This window comes from Barbus barbus, assembly GCF_936440315.1.
Source record: "Barbus barbus genome assembly, chromosome: 11".
Lineage (NCBI taxonomy): Eukaryota > Metazoa > Chordata > Actinopteri > Cypriniformes > Cyprinidae > Barbus > Barbus barbus.
Genome location: NC_136739.1, coordinates 11,176,807 through 11,204,072, shown reverse-complemented (window position 1 = coordinate 11,204,072; position 27,266 = coordinate 11,176,807). Strand labels below are relative to the sequence as shown.

Genomic DNA, 27,266 nt, shown 5'->3' with positions numbered 1-27,266 from the left:
AATCTAGATTAAAGACCCTTCTCTTTAACCTGGCTTACACATAATACACTATCGCATTTCTATAATTCAGATCCGTTAAAGGATTGTTAGGCTGCATTAATTAGGTCAACCGGAACTGGGAACACTTCCCAAAACACCCGATGCACTTGTTACATCGTTAGAAGAATGGCATCTATGCTAATATTAGTCTGTTTCTTTCTTATTCCGCGGTCACCGTAGCCACCCAGATCCAGAGTGTATCCAGATCAGATGGTCACTGCAGCCAGCTGGATCCAGTCCGTATCCAGATCAGATGGTGGATCAGCACCTAGAGATGACCTCTACAGCCCTGAACGTCAGCGGAGACCAGGACAACTAGATGAGCCCCAGAGACTGATCCCCAGTGAAGACCCTGTCTCCTAGATGGCCATCGGGACAAGACCACAGGAACCAGAGGAGTCCTTTGCACAATCTGACTCTGCTGCAGCCTAGAATTAAACTGCTGATTTTGTCTGGCCAGAGGAGAATGACACTATTTCGAAACACTATTTCCCCGTCCAAATACTGTAAAGCTGATGTAAAGCCACCCAGCTTTATATCAATCTAATGTAAAGCTGCTTTGACACAATTTGCATTGTTAAAAGCGCTATACAAATAATAGTGACTTGACTTGACTTGACTTGTTTTTAGTCTATAATAAGAAAAACAGGAACAATTATAAAAAATAATAATAATAATAATAATATTGCACACTGTGTTACAGTGTAAAAACGCATGCATGTGTTCTGGATGTATGTGTGCCCATATATTTTAATGTCAGTCTCTGTATGCCTTGGGCCTCTGTAAAAACATCATTGTCTCAGAGCTCGGTGGTTCAGTTCAGCTGACCAGTTTCACCCCAACAGCCTTCTTTTCCTCTCCCCTAGATTAGGGTCACCACCCGGCCAGTGTGTCTGCCTCTCCCTTCTTTAATGCTGGAACTGAATGACTCACTCTGATGAGAACACTCTTCCAATGTGTTGCCTGTACGCTTCCATAAACAGGGTCAGTTCAGGGGTCCGCACAATATGGTTGCATTATTCCCATCCTATACTTCAAGGGCTTTTGTTCCTCAGGGTAATTTACCTGCGTGTGCGTGGAGAGGGTCGGTTGTCTCCAGGGATAGAGGACATTGTGTCAGGGTTATACTCTTTTACTGCAATGGCCTGGAGGTTTACAGTATGTTACACTAGAGACAAGGTGTCATAATAAACTTTGTAAAAAATAGTAAAGTTAATTTGCTTTCTATGAGTCAGTTATTGTATGTATTGTGTACATCCTATTTTTATTTTTTTTAAATTCTCATACAAATAAAGTTTAGTGATTTGTGCACCTAATTATAAAACAAAAAATAAATAAAAAAGCTCCTTGTTACCTGAGTTTTGCTGGTATACAGTAATGTGTTTAAGCTGATTCAGTGGCGCTAAATTATATTTGATTATATGAATAAAACCAGTCAGTTTAGAGTTTTTTTTTTCTTGTTTGTTTGTTTGTTTCAACAAGTTTTACTATTTAGAGGCTAAAGCTTGTCAGTGCTTTTCCATTGCAGCAGTTATTTCACTTTGCATCTATATACAGTATAATGGCTTACTTATTAAATCAGGAGCCACAATATAATAATGTCACCACATAATTCTTGAGAAACACTCACAATAGCCATGTATTTCACTTGCACACCAAAGAAAATTGAACAGCAGTTAATGTGTTACTGGAAGTAAAGATGTAACCCTATCTTTAACTCGTTATCTATTTTTACATCAATAACGAACATGGAGACATCCATAAACATCAGCCTCTGTCAGGTTACTTTTGGAAAGTGAATATTCTAATTTAAATAATTTCAACAGCCCTGAACCCATCTACTCGTCACATTATCATCTCTCTTAACATGCACACACACACACACACACACACACACACCAGGATCCATTCAGAGGGTAACCACAGCAAAGGTCATGCACCAGCATGCCAATCTCCTGCTGTAATTGACCAGTGATGTTTAGTGATCATTATCGCCCCCCTTTTCCAGCATAGCATGGGGGGGACCCATCGTTTCGTCCACCTTCACAGGAGGAGAGTCCAATGAGGCACAACTCACAGCAGGGGCGTGTATATTTTATATATGATTTCATAATTAGCAAGCTTAATTGGTCACAGTTGTTATGAAGAGAAGGGGTCTGGCTGAAGATATTAGTTGAATTGGGGGTTCAAAGTTGAGGCCAAAGTTGATTGTGTGGAGACAGCTGCCATAACTGTCAACTGTCGTCTCCTGTTGGTCCAATTAGACACTACCTTTGAAAATTACATACCTCTATCATTTAGGTCAGAAAATGAAAGGAGAAAAAAAGTGTACATTCATAATAGTATTTGTAAAGAAGTGTATTGGCTGCTTAGTTACAGTGAACTGATACATAATATTATATAACTGAGTGAGCAGCCAGTCTAGGGAGTTTTTTTTTTTTAAGTCAGCATGAAATGAAAATTCATTATACCAGTTTTCTGAATACATGTTATAGATCATATTGTGAACAATTTATTTATATATTTATTTATTTAAATGTTTTGACCTTGTAATGTCCTCATAAAATGTTATAACTGAACCTTCCGGTGAAGACAACAGGCTTCCCTCAGGTCCTTTTAGCCCCAGTGAGAGGATAGCATGAGTATTCGCATATTCCCTCTTTCCATTCATTCATTCCTCCACCTCGCTTACATAAGGGAATTGTTTTTGGCCTGTGCACAAACTCTTTTCTCGTACTCCACTCTATTCTGACAGTATATAGTGTACAGCTCTGCCTGAGCTGCATCCTGTATTTTCGGTTCATTCAGGAGCTCCTGAATCTCTAAGAGGATCGGTTTAATGGCAATGGCAGTTCTCTAGTCTTTATCCTCCTCCAGGATGGAAAAACACAGTATCCTGATGGATTCCTGATAGATACACATTCAGATGGAACAGTGAAGGCTCAATTTCACATTTTGGGTTGATGAGGGATAGTCATCTTTAAACAGCGTCCTTGAATTGAATTTATTTATTTGATCAGGGACAATGCACAAAAAAAAACATTAGTCTAAAAAAGAAGAGATGTCATGTGCCAGGTTATAGCAAAAAATGCTAATTTCCACCCGCAGTCCCTGGACAGGTTGATATTATACTTACACAAATTCATAAAATAAAACAAACCACCTTCCCATGGAGTCCCCTTCTTTCCTGCAATAACACATTCCCAGTTCAAATGATTCATGGTACACCAAGGTATTTCGTCGGCACAGCAACAAAGCAGAATGGATGGTCTTTCCTTAATTTTTTTGCACTCTTGTGCAAATCGACTCGGAGCAATGCCATGACCACTGATCCTTGTGAATCCCAGTGTTATTCCACTTCTGGGCCTGCTCACTCAAACCTTCTGTGACTGAGAACCAAAGCTGTGAAGTTTCCCTCCCTCAGATGACGTATGCAGGACTTCTCCAATCTTTTAGTGTGTGCATTGCCCCCATAACCTAATAAAAATCCAACCAACAACCAATACATAGAACTAAGTTCCCACCCAATATTTACAAAATAGTCATAATATGGAAGAAAAGATCTGTTGCTTCTGTTTCATCACAACTTAAAAGGTGAACTTCTTAAAGGGATGTTTAATTGAGTAATGAAAATGCTGTCATTAATTACTCACCCTCATGTCGTTCCAACCATGTAAGACCTTGGTTCATCTTCAGAACACAAATTACGATAATTTTGATGAAATCTTAGAGCTTTCTGACCCTCCATAGATAGCATGTTTACATTCAGAGGAAAGCACACACATGCGTCGTGATACTGTCAAAAATGGTGACACGGAGGAGAATAATTGTTGAATTATCATCAAAAATATCTTAATTTGTGTTCCGAAGACGAAGGTCTTAGGACTTTGGAATGACATGAGGGTGGGTAATTAATGACAGAATTTTCATTTTTAGATGAACTATCCCTTTAGGTCAAGGGTGAACCAAAAGGTCACCAACGATATGCAGCCATAGAATTTAATACTATCGATATGAAGAAGGCAATCCCACAATGGATAGAAACAAGCTTATCCAAGATGGAGGATAGGATGAGAATTGTTTTTTATTATTATTTATATGGACAATATAAACAATAATAGAACAGATCTCACTGCATGACAAGATCAACCAAAGGACAAACTGCTCATGCTGGTCTTTATTATCTGTGTTCCTGGTTTTGTTATACACATCCAGTCATATCAGATGACAAAACATATATAAAGAGGAAAATCCAGCAGGGCAAACTTGGCTGTTTGTTTATTTGCTCTCACACATCCCTTTTCTGTCCATTACATACAAACACAGACAGTGAAAGAGATCAACAATATAGTGCAAGTGACCCCTATGAGTGTTGATTTTCCTGTTCCAGAGATGTGTTCAAGTCCAACAGCACTGCTTGGCTTCAGCAGGTCCATGGTCCCTACAACTGACACCACAGCTTTAGATATTAAAGAAACAGCTGCTGAATGGTTTATGAACTGTGCAACATGAAGTGGACTGAGCAGGTGTCTTTATTTTCTGGCTACCTTTTTTTTTTAATGATCAGTGATCTTTTTAGAGGGGTCATGAACTGCCCATTTTTATTTCCATATTTATCTATTAATTCATTTATTTATTAATTTTAATTATTATTGCTATTTTGTACTGTTCTCTGAGGTCCACTTATAATGTTACCAATAGTTTTACAAAAAAAAAAAAAAAAAATCATAATTTAGAAGTAATAGGCTATTATGTGCCCTGTTTCTGACCCCCCTCATCAGGACACTCTGTCTGAATAGCAGTGGTGGATTGTAACTCGGACTTGCCCATTGCTATGATTGGCTTGTGTATATTTGACAGTCTATATTATACAGAGATGAACGCTGCAGTGATTTAGGTTAAAAACGCATGAATACTCAGTACATATCAAGCGATCTGTTTAACAAACAAAATGATCACGTAATAAAAACAGTTCTTACTGACGCAGTCTGGAACCTCATTAAAAATAAAGTTCATCCAAGCTTTCCCAACGTTGGGATCAGAAGGAAGGCAATGCAAATACTGTTTTCCACAACTTGGCACTGCACAGCATCTTGTTTTCTTCAGAGCATCTTTATCGTTTGATTTCTGCATAGACCTGTGCATTTGCCACTCTCGTAAACACTATGCGTGAATCGGTGGGCGGGGCTAAAGAGGCAGTGATGTAGAATTGGTGGGCGGGGCTAAACAGGCAGTGATGTAGAAGCAATTACTGATCTTCTTCTGCAGAGGCGTTGTTTATCCACACTATTACATCATAGAGTAGAAGATACAACAAGCTGTCATTTTAGCAGATTATCTTCATTATAAACAGTTTTTAGACTGACGACAAAGTTTCGAGTTCTAAAACTTACAGGATGTTTTATAGTACAATGACCTCTTATGTGTCAAAAGATCAAAGGAATTTTGGTGTCTCAGTTCATGACCCTTTAAAATAAATTACTAAATTGAATCTTTCTAAAATAAATTTCTAATTATTCCAAAGAATTTTCAGAGCTGCAGGTTTGAAAGACATTCCCATACTGTACACTTATTTTGTAATCGATCAATGTTAATGTTTCTGATGCCAGAATGAAGGATTTCTGAACAGTTTTGTGACTGTTAAAAATAAATAAATAAAACAAACAAATAAACAATAAATAAATAAATAAATCTCTTTTTTAAATGGGGAAGGGGAACTTGAGATCTGAAACTTACAGTATGTTTTCTTACAACAATGAACTCTTTTATCTCTAAAGATCAATGAAAAAAATGATTCCTGATGATATTACTGCTTTAATTCCACATTCTGAAATTCCATCAAACACCTGTTTAAGGGGAATCAGCTGAGATTGGAAACCTGTTAGCATGTCTTATTAAGTCTGTTAATAAACGGCCCACCTCATAAGAGAATACGTAATGCCCCCAGGGCGAACGAGAGACACCGTTCACCCATAAAGCAGACGAGAGGAATAAGAAGCAGAAAATCACCGGATAGCTTTTATGTTGCTCGCCGTCCATCAGGCAGCAGTGAGAAAGGATTTTGCAGCCATAAAGACAGAGCCCTGGAAAAGAGCAGGCGAGCCTGTGCTCGCTGGAATTAATCAGTTTGGGTTTTGGGCCTGAACTTAAATGTCAGGCGCTGCTCTCTCAATGCTTCTGGGCGATTTCTTAAAGCAGGAAAACACGTTAAGCTCACTCACACACACTCACGCACACACCGGAGGTCAAAGTTGGTCAGTGAGCCAAGAAATACCATATCAGAGCTGCCTTCCTCTGCTATTGCCTGCAGTATAAATTGCAGAATTAGTGTATTGATTGGGGAATGTAGCATCCAGCAATCACTTTTAGAGTCCTGACAAGATTATTTTATCCTTGTTTTCCTGTATGATTATGTGTTATGTGTGAGTTATGCTCCCAGCATGGGAACTGACAGACTAAATTTACTCAATAAAATGGGGCAGTTAGTGAAGGCAGTCAGCCACAACAGAAAGATCTGTTACTGTTATCATGTGTGCTAGCTCGACAGACTGCCAACGGCCCCCCCAAAAAGATCAATATATCAAACCACACAACTTTCTTGTGTGGGGGGCACATGCTGCATTCAGAAATATGACCTGAGAAACCTATATTGCACATCTAAATCATTTTGTCAAGAGATTACTTTTTTTGAAAGAGACGATTTAGGCAATTGGGTATTTCATGGGTTTAAGCAGATCAGGATGAAAAGTAACAATTTAGTACAAGTTGAATAAACTAGGCGTGCATGCACGCACGCACGCATGCACACACACACACACACACACACACAAACACACACCATCTGCTGCCTCGTATAGCTTTATGTGAAATGTTTAGTTTTCTCCAGATGTTTGTGAGCTGATCCACACCATGTTCAAAGCATTATCACATATCAGACACATAAAAATGCAACAGTATTTCAGCCATAGTGAACAAGTCAATAAACTCATGCATACATATTTACTGCTTTCCTAAAGAGTAATTCATTAGTTTACCAAAACATGGAATTTTTATCAGTGCATAAAAGTAAAAGTGAATGAATGTTGAACACAGCTTTGAAGCAGAAGATTTGTATTTAATAAATTTAATGGAAATAGTAATCGCAACTAATTTTCTTTTTCATGTAAGGGAAAATAAACAAAAATCCAGGTTTTGAATGACATAAGTGTAAATCAAAAGATAACCGAAATATAATTTTTGGGTTAACTGTACATTAACGAATTGTATTCATTGTTTGACAAACATACCCATAATACAATTGGAGGGAAGCATACACACATGTAACCAGCAGTTTTCCATTGCTAAAACCACATATACTGTATGTTCCCTTGCACAGCACCGTCTAGTCATGGGAAAAAGGCAATATCACGTCTGCGGTCTGATTGATGAACTCTATGCGTTTATAATCTCATTTGGAATGGCTTTCTCACTCTCAGTTGTATATGTGTCAGTCTGCAGTGAGGATTTCATTATAGCTGATTGATACACCCCTAGTAAACAAAATCCCTCTGCAAAAAGCCTTAATCTCTGATAAGATGACTCATTTTCCTGAGTAATGGTGCTTCATGATTATATCTGTCACACAAATGCTGTGACATAAATATTTTGGAATATACTGTTTGTCCTCTGGACCACTGTGAGTATTTCAGTGTTGATAAGGAAGTTTTCCATCGAAATGCTCTAAAAGCAATAACCATGACAGTTGTGCTAATCTGATCAAATTTCTTCTAGGCAGTGGACCTCTGACAAAACCTACTGGACAGCACTATTTCTTTTGAGATAATTGAGATAATTACCAAATCTGTTTCCCTTTAATGTCCTTATTGAAACCAATGTGTAACACAGTGCTCCAGTGACAAGTTATTGCAACCCTAACATTTGCACAGTTGAACACAGATGAAAAAAGTAAATAAATAAATAAACAATCTTGTCTAAAGGATTTTACTGAAACTGTAGTCTGACACATTTTGATGGTGTCACACGTTTGCTCTTTTTGTCAAATACCCGATTAAAAGTGTAAAGCAGGAGGAGAGAGCATCTCGACGATTATGATCCTTCTTCAAAGTGACACATGACAAGACAAAGTGTCAAGTGTCAAGAGGCACTGGCCGAAGGGCAGCAGTTCAGCAGGCCTACATCACTCTAACACACATTCATACATACACCCCCACACGCACTGTAAGGGGTTAGGTTTGGAAGGTGTATGCTTAGGAACCTTCTTTCCAAAGGTTCTGAGTCCACAACAAAGCACATGTGACACAATAGTGTTCTGAAATCTGGCAAATGTTCTGCAAACATAATTGAGAGACTGTTTAAGATATTTCTATTTTTAAAATATTCTCTGTATAATACTTCTCATGCAATTTTTTTCTTTTTGTTACATCTAATGCTTTTAAATTTGTATTGCTTTATTTTAGTGCTGTTATTGCACCATTGCACTATTCTGTGCACCATTTACCTTCAGGTCTGAAAAGAAAAAGAAAGAAAAAGAACAAACACAAACACAAACAAAACAAATAAGCATCTATCACAGCAAGACCATTGACAGCTGTTTGTGACAAATCAAAGTGCTATTGACATATGGTGATTTATCAGTGTGTTTCTTCAGTCAACATTCTCATAAACATCTTTGCATGTGTCTAAACATACGCCTGTCACAGCCCCGATCAATACACTCTTTAAGAATCTGAAATGTCTGTAGGAAAATCCATACATGCGTCGGTAATGATTTCAAGACAAAAATCCTGTGTCATGCTGTGTTTCTGCAGGTTTAAGCAGCAGGGAGAAATTGCAGCGATTTCAGAGAAATTCAGCATTTAACTGTAGAGGACCTACTCTAAAATGTCATAAAATATGTTGGAAATTAGCTAAATAAAAATTAAATACAGATGTATGCGCTGCATAGTGTATATAAGCAAAGGCAATTCTTCATTTTCTCTCATTACACACACACACACACACACAAAATAATAATAAATAAAAAATAGACAAAAATATTGGATGGCAAACAACAAATATGTATTTTCTCTTTCTCACTGCCATACATATAAACAAATAGAATATTTCTCTATTCTTTACATTAACACAAATAAATAAATACAATCACATAAATCCATCATCCATTGTTTGATGGGCAGTTGTTGTTTTAAGAACTGATTTGAATATTTGTTGGCTCCTCATAGGAACCTCAACAAGTGAGAGATATACTGAGCTTCTGAAAGTTTTCAAATATTGATAAGTCTGCTGTTTTTATCGTAATAAAAGGCCTTTTAAAAGCTGCTAAATCCCTGGTGGTGATTATTCACTTCTGGGCTTCTGATACCAGAGAAAGCAGTGCTTACCTAATTACAGATTAATACATAAATGTGCTTTTAATCATCAGAGGTTTTGAGCAGGATGGTCTCATTTCTTGGCGACAGCTGGGGATGCTTTCTTCTGATTCGTTGTAATCCACTTTTTATTATGAAGAAAATTGTGCCGTTTCAGATACAGACGGCTGCTGAGCATAAGTAATAGAGAAGGTGGCATGGGGCACCTTTTAATAAAGGGAGGAGGCAAATACTCTCAGTGTAGCACCATACTGATCTCCTAATTTTACAACAAACATTGACAAATAATTATAAGTGATTTACTGAGTAAAGAACTGAAAAAAAATGTGTTACCGTGAAATTGATCACATTAAATACATGACCAAACATTAAAAAAGACAGTCTTGGTGTGTTTTCTAATTGGTTTATTTTATGTCTCTTTAGTAAGCCGTCACTCTCATAAGCACTTTAATGTAATGATTTACACAACAGTCTATGAAGACAAATGCAGTCACATTACAACCAAAGGACCTTTATAGGAATTATGCATATGATGAAGCATATGCAGTTTGGTGCTGACTTTTTTTTTTCTTTCATTTATGTGTTTTTATTATGTGCACTGTTATGCAAATGTTCCTGACCCAAATCTGCTTGCTTTAAATTAATGTGTTTTACCTTGTAGATGAGGCACTGAGCTCTCGGTGGGTCATTTGTGTAAAGCATTCACAGGGAGGTATATAGTGCAGAATTAAGTGGTTAAACAGTGATATCTATTACACACAACCCCATGACGGTACAGCATTAGACTTACTAAATGATATATACAAATTCTATCAGTAACACAGCCTTGTGCACACAGCAATACTTCATAAAACAATCATTACTCTTGTGAGTTGCAATGTAGGGCTTTCCTCTTATTAAAGATTTATTCACTTACACTGGAGGACAATAACTACTCTGTTTGTGAGGTAATTCTTCTGGAGCAATTTCTGTGCATAGCATGAACACACAGTAAAAATTGTGGTATATATATGCATTTATGGTCAATCTCTGCAGTATTCATGTCACTGTGTATTTATTGTGTGATACAATTTTTTTTTTTATAATATATATATATATGTATATGTATTAGTGTTAGTAATAAATGTGTAACGGTCACTGATGTGTTACTAAGAGCATATTTATTCAGCAGGTTGTGTTATATATTGAATTAGTGACCATTCTTAAAAGGTCCATTTGCATTTTTATAGTGGTTTCTAAAATTGTACAGTGAATTTGACCAGGTTAAACTAAACTATCAAATTTACCTATTCAAAATTGAACTGTTCTAAATGGACGAGGCTCTGCACACGGATTGGTTCTGTATCTATATTCTGTTAAAATAATGACTAAATAATGGTGTCTACAGCAGGGGGTTAAGACCGTTACAATACCCATCCATTAGACACAACAGTACAGGACTACAGCTGAAGACACCTTCTTTTTATCTGCTTCCACTGCAAACAGTGCTATGTTGATTAAAGTTTAATTAAGAATCACATTTGGCTGAGTGTCTAGCTCCACTCTACAGGAACAGATTTCTGCGGGCTTAACTCTATAGCTGGCAAAATCCTCTTTTATTACATTCAACCTGTTGTGGAAGCACGGGGCAGGAGGAAAGTCAGCCAGCTGCTGAGACCTTGTTTGCTGTCGGAAAAATCCCAAGTCTCCTGAGATTCCCCTGCAGTGGCCCGACTTAATTTCAGCACCATCGCTGCACAACTATTATTAATGATACTCTTCATTAATTTCTTGTTGGGCTGATGTTATTTATTAAAATATTAAAGAAAACTCCAGGGACACATGTACACACACACACACACACACGCATGCATGTAATGAGGGGTGTGTACCCCCTCCCCTCTCTCTTTCAAACTCTATTTCTCTCTGTTGCTCTTTCTTGTTCTTTATGGATGGAGTGTGGAATTACACATGGACACTGCCATCTCTCTCTCTCTCTCTCTCTCTCTCTCTCTCTCTCATTAGTTGCTCTCTTGGGCTGAGTGACACCATAAATCCATTCTGCATGCGGCCCATAGCTGGCCACACACACATACAATGAGAGAAAGAGAGACAGAGGAAGAGAGCAAAAGAGAGAGAGCAGTTCTCTTCTCTCATTAATGAGGCATCCACATGAGAGATGAATTGACTACTGTCCATCTGAAATAAGCATTCGATGTGTCGGGCCACCACAATCACCTAGCATGCAGATTTGGGTCACGAGGTGACACCCTAATTCTTCATTAGGGATATATGGGAATGTCACTCCTTTGATCACACCAGCACTACAACACATATTCCATACTAATACATGTCGCTATTAGATGGTACTGCAACATTTGTTTCAATCATATAAACATTTCAAAAACATACCAATAAAAGATCTCTGTAATGAAGTTTGTATTTGAAATATGTGTTTGTTAATACATTCACATTGTATACAGGCAGCAGTCATCCTGAAAAAGCAAAAACCACCATGAACACAATTATGAATACAACAAGCAAAACATATAATAGTTGAGTACAAATTGCTATATAATAAAATGCACATTGCTAAAAGTATTAAAATGTAAAAACAAAAAAACAACAACAACAGAACAACTAATTAATATATTAATTATCAACAAACATTTGTGCTCAATGTCACTCATGGTCACTTTGGATTTCTGTATTTGTGCAGCTGTCTGTCTAATCTGATCTAGCACGTGGAACCTTTAATTTGTCCCACCTTCAATTTGTCTCAGTCCCTCATTTGATAGCTGCTGTATTAATGGCTGTACCCGCAAAACTCTTCGCTATTAATCATAATAATTAATCAGATCCACATCATATATAAATGTGAACAAATTGCAGGAAAAGTAATGATCAAGTCAAGTCAATATTATTTGTAAAGCACTTTTAACAATGCAAATTATGTCAAAGCAGCTTTACATCAGCTTGATATAAAGCCGGGTGGATTTATATCAGCTTTACAGTATTTAGACGGGGAAATAGTTTGTCGAAATAGTGTCATTCTCCTCTGGCCAGACAAAATCAGCAGTTTAAATCTAGGCTAAAGCAGAATCAGATTGATGATCTATCATGAAGGTGTCGCCAAGAAAAAGAGAGTAAAATAGTAATTAGAAGGGGGGATATTTCAACAGTGGTGTTAGGCTGCAGTGTTTTACAAACACTACCATGATGATGTAATTAGTGTGTGTATGTGTGTGTGTGTGTGTGTGTTAGCAAGTCTCCTAATGCACATCTGGTGAAATAAACAAGAAAATTAGAGAAAAGGAAAGCAATGAGTTGGTTATAAATGTATGTGTGTGTGTCGTGAGTCGTTTTTTTTTTTTTGGTCATGGTTGTTCATTTGTTTGCCAGGCCTTCTGAAGTCAGTGCCTGAAATGCAATTAAATGTTGTGCTTTTTCTGTGCTGGAGTTTGAGGTGAAGGGAGCAGCAAAACAAGATATCTTAATTATCTTCATTATGAAAAATAATGCATCACACCTTTCTAGACAAAGACTGAGACAAATAGTCGAACAAAACAAGACTTTGTCCCTCTCTATTTACTAATATATTCATGATGCTGTTCACAGTACTATCTACAAATTAGCATGACTGTATTATCTGTATTATCCAGTTTATACCGTGCAACCCGAAAGCCTTGAGGAGTTAAAATGGCCTACAACCTCACAGCTGTTCTTTCATCTTGATGTTGTGGCAGCCACAAAGAAGTTAAGCCCTTATCATGACAGTTCCAGAATCTGTCAGCATCACTCGACGGTAAAACCTCATCCACTCGAACCGCATTTATTTCCCGTGTCAGAGATAAGAGGAGGCCAGGAACAGGTAAATCCCTGGACATGAAACAAACCCACTCCAGTATAGCAGGCCAAGCCAACAGATAGAGACATAAATCTACTTTTCATTCTTCAAATGGACCATTTTCCATTAATACTTCAGTAAATCCATAATGAGAAAAGAAATCAGAACATGTATTATCAAATTATAGCTTCAGTTCAGAACTTTTTCAGAGCTGGACAAAAAAACAAACAACCACACCGAACCTTGCATTGGAAAACACAATTCTAGCAATAAATAAATATATACATAAGAATGTATATATGTGGTATTAATTCTTTTTAGAAGTTGATATGTCCTTTCTATATTTTACAATTATTTTAAACTGCACTTTGCTCATTCATTTTATTGTGGTAATGCATGCCATTTTATGACCTCATACTAATTGAGAGACTGCATGAAATAGCTAAAGGACATGTATACACTTTCTACACATTCATATATAATTTAACCTAAAATCTTTAGTATTAGTATTAATTGCACCCTCCATTCCTGCTTCCAATGCATCCATTCCTGTCTCTTATTATGAGAGGCAGTGGTGTCTTCCTCTGAGAGCCGGTATTAATCACGGCGCTCATGTGCTCTCAGAGCAGACCTGGGGACAGGCCTAATAAGACAGACCCTGCACTACCAGACCAAGGGGAGAAATAGTCTCCCCGCCTATGCATATGCAAATCTCACGCCTGCATATTTACATATTTATTTATTGCCTCCGCTCATGTGGAGGTGCTGGCTGGAGAGGGTGTTAATATCTGTGGGGCAGCTTTTAGAGAGAGCGCTGGGAAAATTGGTGGGAGGTAGAACTCAGTTCACAGAGGAGATTCAGCTGTAATTAAGGGCTGTTTTACCGAGCATAAATAATGCTGTTTGTATTGAAGAGAGAGAGAGAGAGAGAGAGAGAGAGAGAGAGAGAGAGGGAGAGAATAAGAAAATAGATGGCAGATGAAAAGGCAGGATAGAGAAGGGTGGGTCTGACTGGGATTAAACACTCTCTTTAACGAGGCCTTTGATGTCTCTTATAAGCAGGTTAAAAACACACTTTGGCACAAGCAGCTGCAGGCTGTGTAAGTTATCCTGTAGAATTGGTCATGGAGACCTGTTTGACATTTTTATTCCTTGTCCTGCCCAATTTCCTCTGTGTTACAGAGGTACAATGTTATTAGTGATGTGTGCTAGGTTAAAGCATGACAATTACTTTTGCTCAAACTGAAATTTCTACAAACCTCTAAAACCCCCAAATCTTTGTTAATTGTTCTCATGTGAGTGAAAGTTTGCTGGAGGGGAGGGACTGAAACTCAGCTGACCATTAACAACCTATGTACATTTATAACACTTTTATAACACTATAATTTGTATAATATTACTTCTGCACCAAATAAAAATAAATAAATCAGCAAGGGTGTTTCTAATACAGCGTATGTTAATTTTGATATTGTTCTCTCTTCTGACTGCCATTATTTGTCTCTCTTTATTTATTTATTTTTTTTCCTTTTTTTGAAAGTCATGAAAATATTATGGTGGAGTTTTTCTTTTTTTCTATTTGAGCAAATGGGAATGCAAAAAAACATATTGTATTTGTGGTAGTCTCCTATTCACCGCTATAGAAGTTTACCCAGCTATGACGACTTCCACTGAACCCGAGAATGTGAAAAAGGTCTATTGGAATACATGCCATCAGAAAAGAGATGTTGCACGAAGGGGTTTTATGGGGTTTTGATGAAAGTTTACAGTGCCACTTTTTTTTTTTTTTTTTCTTGTGTAAATATCCACAAAACATAAGAATATTGATGAAAAGTTCTGGAGACTTTTAACTTTGGTGTTGATAAATCAAATCAAGTGATTAGAACATTTTCACCTGGAAGGAAAAAAAACAAAAAAAACAACAACAACTTGATATTAAAGATGATTTTCATATAGGCAGCTCTGGAGACTTGAGCTGTTTAGTTTGCTTTCTAAATGGTGAAAACTTAACAGCTGCTGAATTCCGCTTAAATTATCAACACTTACATTTTTTTCTCAGTCGATTTGACACTTTTCTCCAATGCAACGTACTTGTTCTCAAAATATTTAGCACAGCTATCCAAACACAAAATTACCTTAACCAAACAGTTCAACTTTACTGCAAAATGAAGCACTGCATTTTTTTCTAGTAATGAATTTATTAAAAGTAAATATTAACATCAAATCTATAGGTTGTTCTCTATTAATTATAAAACACATTCAGCTGTAGAGGCACAATATGCTAATGAAAATACATGTTTATTGCAATTCCTTGACAGGGAGTTTTGTTTTATACTGTATATATTGTGCATATCTAAACAAAATAAAAATTGTTATCCAGCACCTGCTTTCACCCATGAGAAAATAACTAATCGTGCCTTTAAATTTAAAATATGTTTGTGCCACCTTTAGCAGCAAGAACTGCAAACAAACTTTTTAGCTGGTGAAAATACTAGTGTTCTAAAAATTTTGGCCACCACTGTATACACACACACGTTTGTTTGCTGTATACATGAATTATCCTGAATTATTGATCTTGCCTTTCATTTGCATCTGGAAGAGAATTTCATTGCATTTTATCTGCACTACATTTTTGCTGCGCTTGCATCATAGGGGAAACAATGTGAGAAGATTGAATCCATGCTTGACAAGCTCCTGTCTCAACATCTCCACAGGCTTCTTCCTTTGTGGTTGGTGGTGTTGTTGTTCTGGACCACCATGTCAACAATGCTCCTATTTCATTCAAAATAATCTTGATTATCCACCTGATGTCACAGATCGACCAGGCTCTCAGACCAGCCAATCACAGCGAGCACCTTCACCCGAGTTCTAATGAGCACACCTGCACGTAATCTACACCTCATCAAGTCTCACTATAAAACCACACACCTCACTACACGCAGATGTCCGGTCTCGTTCATACGAAGTGGACTCCTGTATGCTATCTCACCTACCTACCTACCTGTGCACTTGCCTCTTGTGTTCTCTCCGAGTGTTGTGTCCATCCGTGTCCTGGATCATGGTTCTTCATCCTTGAAGCCGTACTGCCCAGAGTGAGGTGTGTGGTTCTCTCGCTATCCACGAGTTCTGCTCTTGCTCTTTCCACTACACCAATGCCCTCCTCTCTACACATGTCTTCTCCCTCTCCTGCTCCTCTCCTCTTTTCTCACATCTCTTTCTACTTGTTCCACTCTTCTTCTCTCTCATTACTCCCCTTTCTTCACCCACGCCACTGCCTTACACCTCTTTCTGTACCCCCTTCCATTCTTATTTTTATTTATTATATTTTTAGTTATATTTTATTATTATTTTTTGCATATTTGTTCTTGCTCTTTGTATACTTTCCCTTTTATTACTCAAAAGCAATTGTGATAAATGTGTAAACGATTAGAAAAACAGCATTTCTTGTGTTGAGCGTATGATTAACCGAGTAGTTATCAGTTTAGGGCCAATTGAAAATACACCATGTTCATTTGATATAAGGACAAATGACAGAATTTTGTTGTTTGGACAAATGGTACATAAATGTTGATTTGTGTAAAACCTTTTTTTCAGATATTTTAAAGTTTTGCTTGGTTGTATTAACTATAATGAAAACATTTGAGAGTTTTGTGCACATTGTTTTGAGAATTATTTGCATGATTTGTATGAAAAGAATGAAAACATACATATTGTTGTAAACGTCTGTTTAGGACAATTACAAAGTGTTCAGATCACTGTGTTAACTGTTTTGAGAACAGTGACCCAAGTTTGGAGAAATGTGTCAAATCGATTGAGAAAAACTGTTATTAGGCAATGAATGAAAATTAGATGACAATTAAGCAACGGCCACTTGAACACTGTGCTATGCACAGATCACAGAGAATCATGCTAAGAGGTAAAAAAAAAAAAAAAAAAGTGATGCTGTTTTTGTATTTATTATTATTTTGTGTATTATCACACAAATGCTGATAACTGTTTAGATGAGCTGTGTGTAGATTTAACATGGCTCATTCAAGTGGCAACTACAGATTCATGTATCTCTTTTCCTTTTGCAACAGCCATTTTCCCATCAGCTATTCAGTCATGCATCTTCACGGGTCAACAAGACAACCAGATAGACAAATGTTTACTCCTAGCTTTCTGATCAGGGATTCATGTCTGTCTTATTGTTTTATTTACTCAAAAAAAGAAAAACAGTAGAGTCAAATATTTCCTCAGGATCCCTTCTGACACCTGAGTTCTTCAATACTGCTTACAAATCAACTAATTCTGGAATATAGGGGTTTAGGCTATTGTAGATCCAGAGAAGTATGATATTGAGAGCATACCTACAATTAAAATGCATGTTTGAGTTCATAATTAGTTAAGGGGAGAAGGAGGCTAACTTTTTCAAAATTCTCTCGAGTTTGATTCCTGACTATAGTACAGAACACAGAGATGTATTCTCACAAGATATATTAAGTTCCACAAGTATCTAATATCTCCCTCACAGCACAGAAATTAAAGATATGAAAAATATGAATGTCTCTCTAAGGACGTGCTATACCTGTTCGACACTCCAGAGCATATAATTAAAGAAGGATTTCTCACTGATCCATATAAACACTTATATAATCCTCACTACTCATCTCCCTCTTTTAGTTTAATATACCTTTGTTAGTCTCGATTCAGTTGTTCTCACAGCACTGTGAGCAGAGTTAGACAACAGAAACGAGCTAACAATGTGGGATACAAGTTCCTCTGGGTGCAATTACTTTGTCTCTCTCCCTCTCTTGAGGAGAGGGGATGCTCCCCATGAGTAAGACGCTTTAGTTGTCGTGGCGGGATGCTCCCCCAGTGTCTGAGTTTGCTGCTCCCATGAGGAGGGGAATAATAGTGTCCGACTCAAAGGGCCAATAAATCAATCGCACTTAACAGCCGCAGTTCAGGAGATTTCAGAATGTCTCTAAATGAAAACATGAGGACAGTCGGTGCTCTCTACCATGTCACCAGGTGACTCTGACACAGCAAGAATACAGTATGTAAGTATATATATATATATATATATATACACACACACATATATACACATTTGTGGTAACGCTTTAGAATAGGGAACACTTATTCACTATTAACTATGACTTTTCCCTCAATAAATTCCTAATTTGCTGCTTATTAATAGTTAGTAAGGTAGTTGTTTAAATTTAGGTATTGGTAGGATTAGGGATGTAGAATAAGGTCATGTAGAATAAGGTGTTAATATGTGCTGAATTAGTACTAATAAATGGCTAATATTCTAGTAATATGCATGCTAATAAGCAACTAGTTAAGAGACCCTAAAATAAAGTGTAAACAAATTTGTTTATTTTTTAATGGGAAGCATTTAAGAGGTTTTATGTAAATGAGCATATGAAGTTGTAATTAGTTGTGTAGAGTATTGAAAAATATTAGGTATACTTTCCCTATTTTTTTTTTTTTTTAGTTCGTCATAACTGTCACATTTAAGTATTCTTTACCCAAATAAATAGGATATAATCTACTCACACAAATTGAGTGTAAATTGTTACCTCAATTTTATTGAGTAGATTTACAGTGTATAGCTTGAGCATCCTATTTGATTAAATGACTACCAATTTCAATTGAACAGTATGGTTGTGCATTTAGTATGAATGCATGGTGCCGTCTTTCTCAGTGTGAGCAACTTTCTCTTGAAATGTCTGTTCACAGTCCTGGGATGCTTAATGTTATTTTCAAAGTTTTTTTCTGAAGGTACCATAACAGCTCTTAAATGACTTCACAACCACTTTTTTTTATTCGTACTAATTTAATTTATTTACTAATTTAATTAGCCATTTTTGCAAAATATAAATCAAAATAACTTCTCCTTGGCCCTTGACATCACTTCTCAGATGATGTGTTCACTAGCATGAGGGTGGGACAAGCTGTCACCCACATGAGATGAATGATGAAATGATCTGATCAATTCCTGATGAACCAAATCAAGTCCTGCCCCACTTTTTTTCATATTTAGGAAGATGTTTCACTCAGAGACATCCATAATAGGCAAGAAAAGTTACACTTCATGCCAACTTTATAAGGATAGCTCACTTGTGATGGACTGACCAACCATACAGATGATGTGATAGGCTCCCCGCCTTCCCGCAAGCCTTAGGACAAGAGGTTTGGGAAGTGAATGAACGGATAGTTCATCCAAAAGTTAAAATTCATTAATTTACTCACCCTCATGTCCTTCCAAACCGGGAATGACTTTATGTCTTCTGTGGAACATAAAAGAAGATAAGTGAAGATATGTCACAGCATAGACTCATGGCTTTTTGGAAGTCACAAAATGGAAATCAGTAGTCACCTTTTCAATTGTTTGGTTACCAACATTTTTCAAATATGCTTTATATTGTATATAATATATATATATATATATATATATATATATATATATATATATACACTCACACTCACCGGCCACTTTATTAGGTACACCTGTTCAATTGCTTGGTAACACAAATTGCTAATCAGCCAATCACATGGCAGCAACTCAATGCATTTAGGCATCTAGATGTGGTGAAGACGACTTGAATGGGGAAGAAAGGGGATTTAAGTGACTTTGAACGTGGAATAGTTGTTGGTGCCAGATGGGCTGGTCTGAGTATTTCAAAAACTGCTGATCTACTGGGATTTTCACTCACAACCATCTCTAGGGTTTACAGAGAATGGTCAGAAAAAGAGAAAATATCCTTTGAAAATATTATTGAGCGGCAGTTGTATGGATGAAAATGCCTTGTTGATGTCAGAGGAGAATGGGCAGACTGGTTAGAGATGACAGAAAGGCAATAGTAACTCAAATAAACACTCGTTACAACCAAGGTATGCAGAATACCATCTCTGAACGCACAACACGTCAAACCCTGAAGCAGATGGGCTACAGCAGCAGAAGACCACACCGGGTGTCGCACCTGTCAGCTAAGAACAGGAAACGGAGGCTACAATTCGCACAGACTCACCAAAATTGGACAATAGAAGATTGGAAAAACGTTGCCTGGTCTGATGAGTCTCGATTTCTGCTAAAACACTCAGATGGTAGGGTCAGAATTTGGCGTAAACAACATGAAAGCATGGATCCATCCTGCCTTGTCTCAACGGTTCAGGCTGGTGGTGGTGGTGTAGTAATGGTGTGGGGGATATTTTCTTGGCACACTATGGGCCCCTTAGTACCAATTGAGCATCGTTTAAATGCCACAGCCTACCTGAGCATTGTTGCTGACAATGTCCATTCCTTTATGACTACAGTGTACCCATCTTTTGATGGCTACATCCAGCAGGATAATGCACCATGTCACAAAGCTCAAATCATCTCAGGATTCTTGAACATGACAATGAGTTCACTTTACTAAAATGGCCTCCACAGTCACCAGATCTCAATCCAATAGAGCAACTTTGGGATGTGGTGGAACTGGAGATTCGCATCATGGATGTGCAGCCGACAAATCTGCAGCAACTGCGTGCTGCTCTCATGTCAATATGGACCAAAATCTCTGAGGAATGTTTCCAACACCTTGTTGAATCTATGCCAAGAAGAATTAAGGCAGTTCTGAAGGCAAAAGGGGGTCCAATCCGGTACTAGCAAGGTGTGCCTTATAAAGTGGCCGGTGAGTGTGCATATATAATATAATACATTTAAGTACTTGTACTGTCAGACATGAGTGTACCGTTATGGACAGCTCTCATCTATAAGACAGAACAGCCGATCTCAACTGCTGGCTGAGGAAGAGTGCACACAAACTTACTGTACCACAAGAGACAAATGCAGTGACTGCAGAGGGACTCACCTGACTGTCATTAACATGAATAAAATCACTTTTCAGAGACAGATAATATTAGCAGTATGTCTGGTGACACAGTAAATAAAAGTAAAAAAAAAACATGTTAAAAAAATGTATGTGTGTTGAGTGGGTAGTGTATGTGAGAATGTGACCACCTGCACAGCCTCCTGTGTGTGTATGCGTGAGGCATATTTGTGTGTGTATAAGATCAGGTGTGCATGTTTGTGAGGTGTGTGCGTGTGGCTCCTGCCTCTGGAAATGTCAGACAGACTTAAGGCTGAGAGGGGAGTCCAGCAGTGGGATCTGCCCTACCGTCTCACACACACACACACACACACACACACGGTCAGACAGAAAGTGAGCTTTTGGTTCCAGTGGTGTCATACACACCACTACGGGAGAGGAGCAGAGTGCATGATAGGACACACACATGCACACAGCCATACTTTTCTAATTTATTTAGTATTTTGTTTGTATTGTATGTGTGTATGTACACACCCCACACACAAAGATGGACAGTAATAATATTATCCTCTAGAAGTTAAGCTGAGAAAACAAAGTGGGTTTTAATTACAGATCATGTATTATCTAACATGGCAAGGTCTGAAAAAGCACAGTATGCAGTGATGTGCGGTGTGATGGGGGCAGGGGTGGTGCTGATGAATTATTTTGTGTGTATGTGTGTGTGTGTTGAGAGAGGGGGGCATTATTTGTAGTAAAGCTACAAGGAGCATTAGCCATCAATCCTGGCCATCAAATCAGGCCATAGTGTGCTGTTGTGCCTATTACTTCTGAATTTATTTCCCTAAATTAAATCTGACTCTGAGCTCTCAGCTGCTATATGTGTGTATGCGTGTGTGTTTTTTTTTTTTTACCATTTTCCTACCTATTTGTCAAAATGTAGTGTGTGACAGTGAAGTAATACACATTTATTATGCCAATGTGAAACAACGGGGTGTGTATATCATTAATTAACACAATATCTGTGGAGAGAGTTACGCTTGTGTATGTGTCTAGAATTCTCACATCCATCTATGCACAGGCAAATACTCTATGTATAACTCAATCTAATAAACCCTAACATACTTGTTTCTCCTCACACCCCCTTATTAGAAAATCAGTATCAATTTATTTTAGGCCAAACTTGATGGAGTGATTTTGAATATATTGCCCTTCAGGAGGAATAATGTATAAAGGCCTGCCGTTATATTCTTTCATATTCTTTCATATTTTTCGTTCATATTCTTTAGGAAGGTTGTTATTTGGTTTTTACAACTAATGTAGTTATGACATAATTTATGAGTATATCAATTATTTAATCAATTACATACAAACAGAAAACAGCTCGTATTTGGTTTACATTTACACAATGACAATTTATATGACGACATGATGACTATTCACTTTCATCCATAACTGGAGAGCCCAAAGTCCATCTTATCACTTAGAACGAAAAGGATCTCTTTTAAAATGATAAGTGGATGAAGAACTACTTTAAAGGCAGTGTTTAAATTAATTAACTGTAAACATGATTAAATTGAAGGATATTATCTGAAAGTATAATTGCCCACTGGGAATAAAATGAACTCGGTTGTACCATCTCCCCACTGCGGCGCAACACCACACCACTTTTATTCAAGTAAAAAGATTAATATGCGTTTAAGACAAGCAGGTCTTAATCTCAATCTAAGGGACATTTAAAGCGCGCTGGGAGTCGCGGCTGTGAGCGTGTGCTGATGCCGGCGGTCATGCTCTTTAATGCAGCTCATTTGAAGATGCGCGCCCGCTGTGCGCATCAAGCGATCCGGATCACCATCCAGAATCTCAAAAAATAATACCAATTTCTTCGCCGGACCTGTGCATTCTCTGCTCTGAATTTTCACCACAGGATTAAAGTGGCGCAATTAGAGTGTTATATTAATACGGAGTGGATAAACACCGGAACGGATCGGAAAGTTGGTGTGTTCTGCATGAAATAATGGCACTTTAATCTCTCTCCCACTCGATGGCGCTTATTAGACCGGTATTTTCAGAAGGGAAATCTGAGAAACGTCTGAAAAGAAAAGCTATGTGCTCTCTCTCTCGCTCTCTGTCATTACTAAAATCATGTTTGTTTGTTTACTATAACTAAAGAGATTGTGATCAGTAGGCTAATACATAGCCCATAGACTAAATACTGATCATTTGCTATTCCAGCCCACACTCTAAAAATGCTGGGTTAAAAAATAACCAAACCTTAACCCAGCCGCTGGGTAACTATGGTACAGAACGCACGCTGGGTTGTTTTGACCCACGTGTTGGGTTGAGCCATTTGACCCAGAATGCTGGGTTGTTTATTTGACCCAACCAGTGGGTCAGGTTAACTTTGTTGCTGGGTTAAACATTACCTAAACATTGGGTTATTTGTTGTCTCATTGCCTTGAATGAGATGGCGGCGCGATCAGTCGCAGTGGCTGCTCCGTGTCCCAAAGACGATGCTTTTATGTCTTTTAATGTCGTCTGTTCGTCTCCAAATAGTGTCAGTTTACCGCTAACTCATAAGGAAAACACTCCAAAACGCATCTATGACCGCCAAAGTCTTTTGGATATCAGCAACTCGTACAAACAACAAATCTCGCCGGCGGCTACTGAGAAGCTACGAGGCCTTTGTTTACTGCTGGAGCCGGACCTCGAGACCGCGGCCTCGCCTACTGACGCTACCTGCACAAGGCAGCGTCGCAAGCGGTGTGAGAGAGGACGGAAGCGTGGTAAGCGCGGAGGTATAGAAGAACTCGACACTGTATGTCCCCTAACCTTTTAGAGAAAGGTGGCTTATACAAGGATCTCCACTCAGGTTGTACAGTTTCGTCTAAGACAAAAAAAAGATCGCCATGGTGTATCAACTTTATTTAAGGCTTTTGCTGTTAAAAGCCATAACAAAAGCACTATACAAAGTTTTACTCTTGGCTGACAATAAATCAAACCATAAAGATTCCCCAAGGTTTTAAGAAAAGACTTGTACACCCCTCTAAATTAGGTAGCAGCTTTAAACAAGGTCCTGCACATTGGCGGGGGGGGGGGGGGTGGGGGTAGTATCATTCACTACATAATGATAGTCCTTCAACATGTGATCCTCTTCAGCTGTAAGTGCTGCTTCCAATTTACACAAGATGGAAACAATACAAACCAAATTAATGCCAAAGTGCTGGGATGTAACCTCAGAATTCTCCAAATTTGGGCCAGCCAAAGTTAACATTTGTCCCAAAGTTGTAATTCCAGATTTTTGAAGTGCAGAACTGAGTCCATATAAATTGTAACTGTCAGATACATCCAGACGGGCTCCAAGTATCAAAGGCTCCTCCAGCAGCCAATAGAGAGAATGTGAACTTTCAACCTTGTGAATACGAAACAAACTCCACAGTTTAAAAAGATTCCTATAGAAAGATGGTATCTTAGACAAGTCCATTTGTGAAGGGTCTAGTAGAAAAAGATGTTTATCCAACCCAACGGCCCCATAGTTTTGCAGTAGAGTGCAGGGCACAGCTCTCCAACTAAAATCCGATGCACCATCAAGCAATCTATGTAAAAACTGTAACCGAAAGGCAGCAGTTCTACTGTGTAAGTGTATTAGTCCTTGTCCTCCTTCATCCTCAGGCAGGTACAAAACACACTGTTGCACCCAGTGCAAATTGTCCCAGAAAAAATCCACAAGAATAGCTTGAATTTGAGCTAGCAGATGAACTGGAGGGTCAACACAGGCCAGCCTATGCCATAAGGAGGAAGACACCAAATTATGAACAACAAGAGTACGTCCCCTATATGACATGTTTGGAATCAGCCATCTCCATTTGGCTCCAAGAACCCCTTCCCAGTTGTTCTGCTGGGTCAGACTATCACCTGAAAACACTCAAATATTTAATACCATTTTTTCCCCAAAACAACCCATCAGGAAGATTCGGTTTACCACTGGCCCAATGTTTCACATTTTGTCCAGTTAATTCTGGCAGAAGACATAGACAAAAATTATTCAATCAGTTTAAGCAAAACCTGTATATCATTTTGCCCACTGATAACAACCATGACGTCATCAGCATAAACTGACAGACGAATATTACTTTAATAAATGGGTAAAGATAAGCCATGTATATTTCATCTTAATTGTAACACCCCTGTCTTATGCCCCTATGAACCTGAAAGGGAGCACATAAGCCGCTCAGCATTACTATAGAGCACTTTGATCATATCTATACATTTTTGACAAAAAATAAAAGCTGATAGGGTTCTCCACAAATATATGTGTTCAACTCGATCAAATGACTTTCCTGATCTAGTAAGATCAGACCAAAATTCAAATTACACAAATTTGACACTTCTAAAATGTCCCGAATTAAAGATATGTTATAAAAGATAGATCTACCCGGAACACAGTAGGTCTGGTCCGGATGGATGACAAGGTCCATTACTCCAGCCAATCTGTTGGCCAATGTTTTAGAAAACAACTTATAATCACTGCAGAGAAGTGAGACTGGACGCCAACATTTAATATCAGTGAGAGCTCCCTTTTTTGGAATGAGAGTCATTATCGCTCTACGGCAATTCAACGGGAGCCTGCTCTCCGACAAACTGCCATTCAGTACCTGAAGCAAATCTACTCCCAACTCAGGATTTAAAAAAATCAACTGGGAGGCCATTAACCCCCGGGAGCTCTCCCAGACTCCATGCCTTGGAGGGCCTTATGCAACTCTCCCAAACTCAGAGGGCTGGAGAGAGCAACATTACTAACCTTCCTCGGACATCTGGGGTAAGGCGTCAAGGAAAGCATTTTCCTCCTTGCTCTCTAAATTAAACTCACTTCTGTAAAGGTTCTGATAAAAACCAGCAGCTCTTCTTGTCTACGGGGTCTATCAACAAACCCCCATCCTCAGAATGCAATGCCTGAATAAGGAGTCTTTGTCCATTCTTTTTCTCAAGGCTGAAAAAATACTTGGATGGCTCATCCATTTGATCGATACTTTGAAATATTGACCGGAGCAGTGCCCCCTGTGTGTTACGGTGCACACAGCAGGGAGGAACACGGAACAAGGAGGCGAGGACGTAACTCAAATAATAGGTCTTTACTGACAACATCACGGCAAGACATGGCAGGACAAGGCAAGGCTTACAAACAGGAACACCGAGGAGTAACGAGTAGACCAGACGACATACCACAACACAGACAGGACTTAAATACACAGGATAATCAGAAACACACACCTGGAACCAAATGAACTCCTAATGACAAATGCGGACAGGAAACAAGCCAAATAAGGACACAAGAGGCAGGAACACATGACACACAGGACAGAGGACTGACACTGTGCTTTATGTCCTTGTAGATCAGCTAACTGTGCTTTTTTCTTCAAACAGGCATCTAGATAATAATGGTCTCCAGTAGAATCAGCTAGCTGCTGACAGTCATTTATATCAGTTTCCAGACTCTTTAAAGATCATCCTAACTTTCTAGTAACGTTGTGAGTGTACTACTGACAGAATTGTTTAATTTGAATCTTGCCAAAATCCCACCATTGCTGTACTGACTGAAAAGATTTTGTTTTTCAAAAAACCCAAAAAACCTTAAAGGAATCTTTAAAAAAGTATCACTCAATAAAGGAGTGTTAAAATGCCAGTATGCACTTTTAGGTTTAATAAGATTCAGCATAACATAGTTGTAACAGCACGGCCAGGCTCTCCCCCCACTCAACTTCCACGATCAGCCTCACCTGCGTTCTGAACCACTCGCACCTGCACCTCATCACTGTCATCATCAGGAGCACTATAAAGACACTCACCAGATTCACCCCAGCGTCCGATCTCGTTGTTTCAATGTGGACTCCTCTCCTACGTCTCCAGAAGCCGATGAGTATACCTACCTTCAACTTACCTGTCTGTCTAACCTGTTGTTCTCCGTTCCGTCTGTCTCCCCTGTCTGCAGTCTCGCCACTGTTGGGGACTCATCTCGTCTGGCTCCGGCTATCCTCTCAAGTCTCGTCCAGTCATACCTGTGAAGCAAAGGACATTATCAGTTCAGTCGTCAGATCCCGGGGCATCCAACCTCAAGTTCACCTACTCACCTCTCAGCACGATCTCCAGCACATTCACTGTAAATAAAGGCACATTGTTATCACTTACCTCCGTGTCCGCCTGCTTCCATAACAGAAGATCGGACCACACAGACGACAT

General features: G+C 38.4%; 1 pseudogene across 1 annotated transcript; it reads right to left on the bottom strand.

Annotated features, from left to right (window-relative positions):
• Positions 1-2,727: 2,727 nt before the first annotated feature.
• On the bottom strand, positions 2,728-27,266 carry LOC306877109 (SUMO-conjugating enzyme UBC9-B-like; annotated as a pseudogene). The gene is made up of 6 exons: positions 27,154-27,266; positions 26,981-27,085; positions 26,807-26,859; positions 3,420-3,516; positions 3,178-3,372; positions 2,728-3,031 (listed from the first exon to the last, which is right to left on the bottom strand). The product of its transcript is annotated as an SUMO-conjugating enzyme UBC9-B-like (transcript).